Below are 10048 nucleotides of genomic sequence, written 5' to 3'. Positions count from 1 at the left end.
TTCGACCTGTCGACTGGCTCCGCGGGAACCGCATCCGAGTGCGACAGCAGCGACCCAGCAGCTGAGGTTCTGGCGGTCGATGGAACACACAGTGCTCCCGGTTTCCCTCGCATTGATGGAGGCGCGAGTGGGGGCGACCCGTCGCATCCCCACGATGAGTATCTCCCCGAACCTCTCACGTCATTGCAGCGAGAGGAGCTTCGCCGCCGGAATATGGACGCACTCCACACTCCTATCGTTGGAGAAACCCCCGAGGCCCGGGCCTTGGAGGACGCGCGCTTGGCTAATTTGGCCGAGCGCACTCGACTGGAGAATCTCCAGCAAATACTCGACGAGCAAGCGCGTCAGCGAGCTCCCGAGTCCAGTCGACGTCAGCTCTTCCCGCCGACACAGGTATATCGAACCCCAGTTCAGAATTTGGCCGCCGCGGCCCGTATAGCAGAATCGATCCAGCCCTCCCAGTCAGAGGCTGGCAGGGGCTTGTTGCAGATCAGAGCGTTGCTCCGGGCGGCGGGAAACCAGAATTCCGCTGTTTCTCAGTCACGGAATAGGATCCACAGTCGATCCGTTGCAACAGATACAGTCCAGTCGGCTCGCAGCCCGAGATCGCCCCCGAGGCGTGAGGGACGTGGAGACCGGCACGATCAGTACAGAAGAAATGAGCAGTATGATCACCGATTCAATCGTGATGATCGACGTCGAGTGCCAACTCCTCCCCCGAGGAGTGGGTCATATGCGCCTCGACAGCGATATGATAGACGCGCTCATAGTGTTGGGCGGAGGATTCCAGTCGACCCCAGGGACCCAGGCTTTGATGCGAGATCCATCCTCGTTCAAGGTTTGGTTGACAGGAACAGAGCTCATCGAGAAGGCCACGACAGAGATGCGCCTGCCAGCAGCAGAGTACATGTTTCGGGGCCAGAGTGTTTCAGTCGAGCCATCAGAGCCGCAGTGATTCCTCCCAACTTCAGGTTGGCGACGGGAGTCAGCAAGTTCACCGGTGAGTCTAAACCTGACACTTGGCTTGAAGATTACAGAGTGGCTGTACAGATTGGCGGTGGCAATGATGAGGTGGCTATGAAGCATTTGCCTCTCATGTTAGAAGGCTCAGCCAGAGCGTGGCTAAATCAGTTGGCACCCAGCAGCATCTACACTTGGGAGGATCTCTCCCGAGTGTTTGTCACAACCTTTGAGGGAACATGCAAGCGACCTGCAGGCTTTACAGAATTGCGATCTTGCGTGCAGAAACCGAATGAAACTCTGAGGGATTACATCCAGAGGTGGATCACATTGCATCACCCAGTTGAGAATGTACCAGATCATCAAGCAGTTTGTGCCTTTAAAGAAGGCGTTAAGTACAGAGAATTGAGTCTGAAGTTCGGTCGAACTGGAGAGATGTCTCTGAATCGGATGATGGAGATTGCCACCAAATACGCTAATGGTGAAGACGAAGATCGACTCCGGAGTGGCAAGCACAAGGCAGTCGCCCAAGAAACCGGAGGAAACTCCAGTCGGAAACAGAATTGGAAGGCCGAGCCAGCCGCCCCTGGGGAGGCCCTGGCCGTAACCCAGGGAAAATTCAAGGGAAAACCCAAGGGCCCCTGGAAGCCCAAGAAAGTCAAGGACCAAGATGGAAATGATGTTTTGGATCTGCCATGTCACATCCACACCAAGAAAGATGAAGAGGGTAATCTTATTTACCCAAAGCATACCACTCGACAGTGCCGGCTCCTGATCCAGCAGTTTCAGGGCAAGCAGTCCAAAGATAAGGAAAAAGAGTCGGACAGAGTTGAGGACAAGGAAGATAGTGACGATGGGTACCCACAAGTCCATTCCACCCTGATGATTTTTGCTGATGTCGAAAGCAAAAGTCGACTGAAAGTCATTAACCGTGAGGTGAATATGGTTGCTCCGGCAACACCCAGTTATCTGAAGTGGTCTCAGACTGCCATCACATTCGACCAGTCTGATCACCCTACGCACATTGCCACCCCTGGGAGGCAAGCTTTGGTGGTCGACCCAGTTGTCGAAGGCACTCGACTGACCAAAGTCCTGATGGATGGTGGCAGTGGCCTGAACATTCTATACACAGAAACATTGAAAGGGATGGGCATTCCGATGTCCAGGCTCAGTACCAGTAACATGAGTTTCCACGGAGTCATTCCCGGGAAGAAAGCCGAATCACTCGGCCAGATTTCTCTTGATGTGGTTTTCGGTGATTTGAAGAATTACCGCAAGGAGAAGTTGACATTCGAGGTTGTGGACTTCCAAAGCGTTTATCATGCCATTTTGGGCAGGCCAGCTTATGCACGCTTCATGGCTCGACCATGTTACGTGTACCTGAAACTGAAGATGCCTGGCCCCAGAGGTGTGATCACTGTTACAGGCAATCGAAAGAAAGCAGAAGAGTGTTTTCAGAAAGGCTCAAAGATCGTTGATGCTCAGATGGCAGTGGTCGAGCTGCAAGAGTACCAGAAGACCGCCGATCCGAGTGAATTGTTGCGAGCCAAGAAGCCTGCTTTAGAATCAGCTTTTCAGTCGTCTGGCGAAACAAAGCCAGCCCACATTCACCCGACCGACCCCAATGCTGCCCCGACTCACATCTCAACGACGCTCGACTCCAAATAGAAAGAAGCGCTCGTCCAGCTCCTCCGTGAGAACTCGGACGTCTTCGCATGGAAACCCTCTGACATGCCTGGAGTTCCCAGAGAGCTGGCTGAGCACCGTCTACGAGTCGACCCAAAATTCAAGCCTGTGAAAGAACATCTTCGACGGTCCGCCGTCCAGAAGAAGAAAGCTATTGGCGAGGAGGTGGCTCGGCTCTTAGCAGCGGAGTTCATCCGAGAGATTTACCACTCCGAGTGGCTCACCAATGTCGTCATGGTCCCCAAGAAGGACAAGTCACTTTGCATGTGCATTGATTTTAAACATATCAATCGGGCCTGCCCGAAAGATCATTTTCTTCTCCCTCGCACCGACCATATAGTCGACTCGACCGCGGGGTGCGAGAGATTGTCTTTTCTAGACGCCTATTCCGGGTACCATCAGATCCGTCTGTATGGACCCGACAAGATCAAAACGGCTTTCATCACTCCATTCGAATGCTTCTGTTACGTCACCATGCCGTTCGGCCTCAAGAATGCCGGAGCCACGTTCATGAGGATGATTCAGAAGTGTTTACTCACTCAAATCAGTCGGAATGTGGAGGCATACATGGATGATATTATGGTCAAGTCACTGAAAGGTTCCGACCTGCGGACTGACCTTGCTGAAACCTTTGCCAACCTCAGGAGGTATGATATCAAACTCAATCCATCAAAGTGCACATTCGGAGTTCCAGGTGGAAAGTTACTCGGTTTTCTCGTTTCCGAACGGGGGATCGACGCTAATCCTGAAAAAGTTGGTACCATACTCCGGATGAAGCGTCCTGTGCGTGTGCACGATGTCCAAAAGCTTACAGGCTGCTTGGCCGCTCTAAGTCGATTCATTTCTCGTCTCGGTGAAAAGGTGTTGCCTCTTTACCGACTGATGAAGAAGTCTGACAAGTTCGAGTGGACTCCAGAAGCTGATGCAGCATTTGCAGAGCTGAAAGCTCTGCTCTCCACCCAGCCGGTGCTTGCTGCCCCAATCAGCAAAGAGCCTCTGCTGCTTTACATTGCAGCCACAGGACAAGTTGTCAGTTCAGTACTTAAGGTCGAGCGGGAAGAAGAAGGAAAGGCCTTCAGAGTTCAGCGCCCAGTATATTATGTGTCTGAAGTTTTGACCCCTTCAAAATAAAGATATCCTCATTACCAGAAGCTTGTATATGGGATTTATATGACCACGAAGAAGGTTGCACATTACTTCTCTGACCACTCCATTACAGTCGTCAGCGACGCCCCACTGTCAGAGATTCTGCACAACAGAGATGCAACTGGTCGAGTGGCTAAGTGGGCGATTGAACTCCTTCCCTTAGATATCAAGTTTGAAGCAAAGAGGGCTATCAAGTCCCAAGCAATCGCAGATTTCGTCACCGAGTGGATTGAACAGCAACTTCCGACTCAAGTTCACTCGGAGCACTGGACCATGTTCTTCGATGGATCTAAGATGCTGAATGGTTCCGATGCTGGGGTAGTATTAGTCTCCCCCCGAGGAGATAAGCTCAGATACGTTCTCCAAATTCACTTCGATTCCTCCAATAATGAAGCAGAATATGAAGCACTCTTGTATGGGTTGCGCATGGCCATTTCACTCGGCGTCCGTCGCCTCATGGTCTATGGCGACTCAGATTTGGTGGTTAATCAAGTGATGAAGGAGTGGGACGTCAGAAGTTCGGCAATGACTGGTTATTGCAATGCAGTGAGAAAGTTAGAAAAGAAATTCGAGGGGTTAGAGCTTCATCCCATCCCCCGACTGAAAAATCAGGCGGCTGACGATTTGGCAAAGATAGGCTCCAAGAGAGAAGCCATTCCCAGCAACGTGTTCATAGAGCACATCCACTCGCCGTCAGTCCAAGAAGATCATTTTACAGAAGAAGCCCCGCAGCCGAAAAGTGCCACAGATCCGACTGAAGTCGAAGTCCCTGCTGTGGTCGACCTAATCATGGAAGTCCTGGCAATCACTCCCGACTGGACGATGTCGTACATCGCGTATATCCTAAGGAAAGAACTCCCAGAGGACGAGGAAGAGGCTCGATAGATCGTCCGTCGATCCAAGGCCTTCATAGTCATAAAGGGACAATTGTATAGAGAAAGCGCGACTGGAATCGGTCAGAAGTGCATAACACCAGAAGAAGGTCAGATAATCCTTGATGATATCCACTCGGGGACCTGTGGTCACCATGCGTCTTCTCGGACCATTGTGGCTAAAGCATACCGAGCGGGATTTTACTGGCCAAGAGAAAATGAAATGGCAAAGGAGATAGTCGACAAGTGTGGAGGGTGCCAGTTCTACTCCAACATGTCACACAAGCCTGCGTCAGCCCTGAAGACCATTCCACTCGTCTGGCCCTTTGCTGTTTTGGGATTGGACATGGTTGGTCCACTGAGAACAGGCAGGAGCGGTTTCACACATGTACTTGTGGCAGTCGACAAGTTTACCAAATGGATTGAAGCTAAGCCTAACAAGAATCTTGATGCTTGCACTGCTATCAGTTTCGTCAGGGGGTTAACATTCAGATATGGAGTCCCGCATAGCATCATCACTGACAATGGGTCAAACTTTGATTCGGACAAGTTCAGAGCTTTTTGCGCCTCTCAAGGCACACGAGTCGACTACGCATCGGTCGCCCATCCCCAGTCGAATGGACAAGCCGAAAGGGCAAATGGTCTGATTCTCAAAGGACTAAAGCCCCGGCTGATGCGTGATCTCAAGCACGCAGCAGGCGCATGGGTCAACGAGCTTCCGTCAGTTCTGTGGGGATTGAGGACCACCCCAAATCGGTCGACTGGAAGAACTCCATTCTTTCTGGTTTATGGAGCCGAAGCAGTTCTGCCAAGTGATCTTCTTCACAACGCACCCCGAGTCGAACTTTATACCGAAGATGAAGCAGCACAAGCCCGGCAAGACGCGGTCGACCTCCTAGAAGAAGAGAGGGAGATGGCCATGATCAGATCGACCATTTATCAGCAAGACTTGCGTCGATTCCACGCCAGAAATGTGAAGAGTCGAGCCTTCCAAGAAGGAGATTTGGTCCTCCGAGTGGATCAACAGAAGCCACACAAGCTTGCTCCTACTTGGGAAGGCCCCTTCATCGTCACCAGAGTCCTCCACAATGGAGCGTATCACCTCTACAATGTTGATCCCCAGATCGACGAGCCGCGAGCTTGGAATGCGGAACTGCTCCGCCCCTTTTACACTTGAGTTCTCCCTCGAACGAGATGTAATAAGAAAAATTTCTGCAGTTCATTTTTATCAAAGACAAGAGTGTTCCAATAATTGTTGTCACTTTTGTTCGCATACGAAATCCCCAGTGGGTGACTTAGCTGTGAATCCGTTTCGCCTAAGCTCAAAAAATCCTACCGAGTGGCGAGCCAGCCTCCCACTCGGAGGCTTAGCTGCAGCCCAGTGCTCGCCTAAGTGTTTAAAAATCCTACCGAGTGGTGAGCCAGACTCCCACTCAGGGGCTTAGCTGCAGCCCAGTGCTCACCTAAGTGTTTAAAAATCCCACCGAGTGAGAGCAAACCTCCCACTCAGGGGCTTAGCTGCAGCCCAGTGCTCGCCTAAGTGTTTAAAAATCCCACCGAGTGAGAGCAAACCTCCCACTCGGGGGGCTTAGCTGCAGCCCAGTGCTCGCCTAAGTGTTTAAAAATCTCACCGAGTGAGAGCAAACCTCCCACTCGGGGGCTTAGCTGTAGCTTAGTGCTCGCCTAAGTGTTTAAAAATCCTACCGAGTGAGAGCAAACCTCCCACTCGGGGGCTTAGCTGCAGCCCAGTGCTCGCCTAAGTGTTTAAAAATCCCACCGAGTGAGAGCAAACCTCCCACTCGGGGGCTTGGTTGCTTGTTGATATGCTTGAGTATTTAAGTTTCATGTCAAAACTAGACTGTTGTTTTGAACAATATAAAAGTCCAAATGTCCATGCTATAAAGATAAGAATATGAGATGACATGTTAGGCAGCATATCACATAAAAATTTCTGTTTTTATCATTTACCTACTCGAGAACGAGCAGAAATTAAGCTTGGGGATGTTGATACGTCTCCAACGTATTTATAATTGTTGATTGTTCCATGCTGTTATATTATCATTCTTAGTTGTTTTATAATCATTTTATAGTCATTTTATATCATTTTTTGGTACTAACCTATTGACATAGTGCCAAGTGTCAGTTGTTGTTTCTGCATGTTTTTTACTCCCTCCGTTCCTAAATACTTGCCTTTCTAGGCATTTAAACAAGTGACTACATACGAAGCAAAATGAGTGAATCTACACTCTAGAATATGTCTACATACATCCGTATGTAGTAGTCATTTGAAATGTCTAGAAAGACAAATATTTAGGAACGGAGGGAGTACATCGCAGGAAATCAATACCAAACCGAGTCCAAACGCAGTGAAGCTTTTTGTGGTTTTTTTGGACCAGAAGACATCCAGTGGGCCAGAGAAGCGCCTGGGGGTGCTCCGAGGGAAACTCAACCCACTAGTACGCGCTTGGAGGCCCAGGCGCACCCTGGTGGGTTCTACCCACCTCGTGTGCCTCCCGAACCGACTTTTTGCTCCATCAATACCCCAATATTCCAGAAACCCTGGGGAAGTCAACGAAAATCAATTCCAGCCGCCACAGAGTCCAAAACCACCAGATCCAATCTAGACACCGTCACGGAGGGGTTCATCATGCCCATTGGTGCCTCTCCGATGATGCGTGAGTTGTCTCTTGTAGACCTACGAGTCCGTAGTTAGTAGCTAGATTGCTTCCTCTCTGTTGTTTGATTCACAATACAATGGTCTCTTGGAGATCCATATGATGTATCTCTTTTTGCAGTGTGTTTGTTGGGATCGGATGAACTTTGAGTTTATGATCATATCTATCTTTTTATCCATGAATGTTATTTGAGTTTTCTTTGATCTCTTATATGCATGATTAAGTATAGCCTCGTATTTTTTCTCCGATATTTGGGTTTTGTTTGGCCAACTTGATCTATTTATCTTGCAATGGGAAGAGGTGCTTTGTGATGGGTTCGATCTTATGGTGCTTGATCCCAGTGACAGAAGGAGAACCGACACGTATGTATCGTTGCCATTAAGGGTAACAAGATGGGGTCTATTTCTACATAAATAGATCTTGTCTACATCATGTCATCGTTCTTATTGCATTACTCCATTTCTCCGTGAACTTAATACACTAGATACATGCTGGATAGCGGTCGATGTGTGAAGTAATAGTAGTAGATGCAGGCAGGAGTCGGTCTACTAATCTTGGACGTGATGCCTATATAATGATCATTGCCTAGATATTGTCATAATTATTTGAAGTTCTATCCATTGCCCAACAGTAATTTATTTACCCACTGTTTGCTATTTTTTCGAGAGAAGCCACTAGTGAAATCTACGGCCCCCAAGAAAATACCTTACTGCACTTTATTTTATTTGGTGTTTGTTCTATCAAATTAGTACAAATCTCTCATGTTATTTTGCCAATTTCTGGTGCCGTTACTCAAAAGGGATTGACAACCCCTTTAACACGTCGGGTTGCAAGTATTTGTTATTTCTGTGCAGGTGTTGTTTACGTAGTGTTTCTTGGTTATTCTACTGTTTCGATAACCTTGGTATCATCACTGAGGGAAATACCTACCGTCGCTGTGCTTCATCATCCCTTCCTCTTTGGGGAAATACCGGCGTAGTCTAGCAGACATCACTCGTCAGCGCGTGCATGTAATGACTGAACCAATAATTATATAGTTCCAATTCCAAGGTGCATGATACACATGACTAGGTGCTTGAGTTTCAAAGATTCTCTCGTTTATGCTTGAACCTGGAAGAATTATCCATGATGTAACTTGAAGAAGAAAGAAAGTAGCATCACTACAAATTTTGCTGAAAATGCGGAGTTTATGTTATTTTTTCTTGCAATTAAATAATTACAGTAGTATTCACTCAGAAAAAGTAACTATTGATAGAATCACGTAAATAGTGATCATAATAACGCTCTCTTGCAGTATACATAATCAGGAGATTAAGTTGTTATGATTCCACATCGACCAATTAAAATTCAAGCACAAGCTGAATCAAACCTGTGCAAATGAGTATTTCCATGACAAACTAAGTCACATAGGTTATCATACAAGCATGGGCACTTGCAACTGATGTAACGCGTCATACGGAACAAGAGGAGGTAACGTGTGCAAGTTGTCGTCGAGGCCGGAGATCACCACCATCGTTGTTGTGGCGTGGCGAACGAAATCACACAAAGCGCCACCGGCCCTGTCCACCACGGTCATCATCTTGGACAACCCAGATAGATCATCAGGATCATATAACAATCCATATTCATCTAATGCCAAAAATTAAAGCATTGTTCCATTTCAAAAAGTAAAGGATAGGCTCAAGTTCCAGCGCAATGGGACACTCTTAAACCCAACACTACATCATTATTATGCTAAGACTACTTTGTAGCTCCAGAGTTCAAACCATAACCAAAAATGGTTGTGGCACAATGTCCATGAACCCAGAGTAACATAGCCATGGCTCGATGGCCATGTGCTCAGAACAAGAGGGAGATCCAGAGGAGGAAGAGGGAGGAGCTCACATGCTCAGAAATGCGAAAGAAAGAAAGCATACACATAGTTACTCCATCATGGTTCACGAAGCAGAAACAGATTAGGCAGCCCCAAATGTCTCGTCACTACATAGAATAAGGATCATGGATAGTATAAGCAGAGTATGGATGAGAAAGCAGTAGAGCATCAATGCCGTTGATGACAATTTTTCACTTCCATCTCTCTGTCTCTCTCTCTCTCTCTCTCTCACTCCCCCTCCCCCACCAATACTTCCATCTCCTTCTCATGCAACGCTTTCCATGAGTTTGAGTTTGAACTTTCGGATGCGCTTTCCATGAGTGAAAATCAACCTCGACAGGTGAGGGCATGATACATTCCCTTTGGAAATAAATCAATAGATGATGATACACGCCTCCTCAATCAGATTATTTGATTGTAACCTTTGTGTTGAGCATGTGTTATGTTGAAGTGTACATGTGGATTGCCTAGTCTTTTTTACCAGTTCAGACTTTTGGTTGTGTTGATTAGTGCTTGAAGCTTAACATGGTATTAGGGCCTAAGGTCTTGAGATCAAGTCTTGGCTTTCACAATTTATCCAAAAATTGCAGTTGGTCCCTCTATGTGCCCGTATAGGCCTTTGGACCCATACCTATGAATCTATCCAAGTGTTGACTTCCTGCGTCACACGTGAGTAGGGGTGTCATAGTGTATATGTGGATTGCCTAGCCCTTTCCATTAGTTTGGACTTTTGTTGTGTTGGCTAGTGCATGAAGCTTAACATGTTCAACATGCTTCTCGGAAGTGTAGAACCTTTGCATGACATTAGATCTACATTTTTAGAAGATAGATGCATG

Source organism: Triticum aestivum, chromosome 3A, assembly GCF_018294505.1.
Source record: "Triticum aestivum cultivar Chinese Spring chromosome 3A, IWGSC CS RefSeq v2.1, whole genome shotgun sequence".
NCBI lineage: Eukaryota > Viridiplantae > Streptophyta > Magnoliopsida > Poales > Poaceae > Triticum > Triticum aestivum.
Note: the sequence above shows the minus strand (reverse complement) of the source record.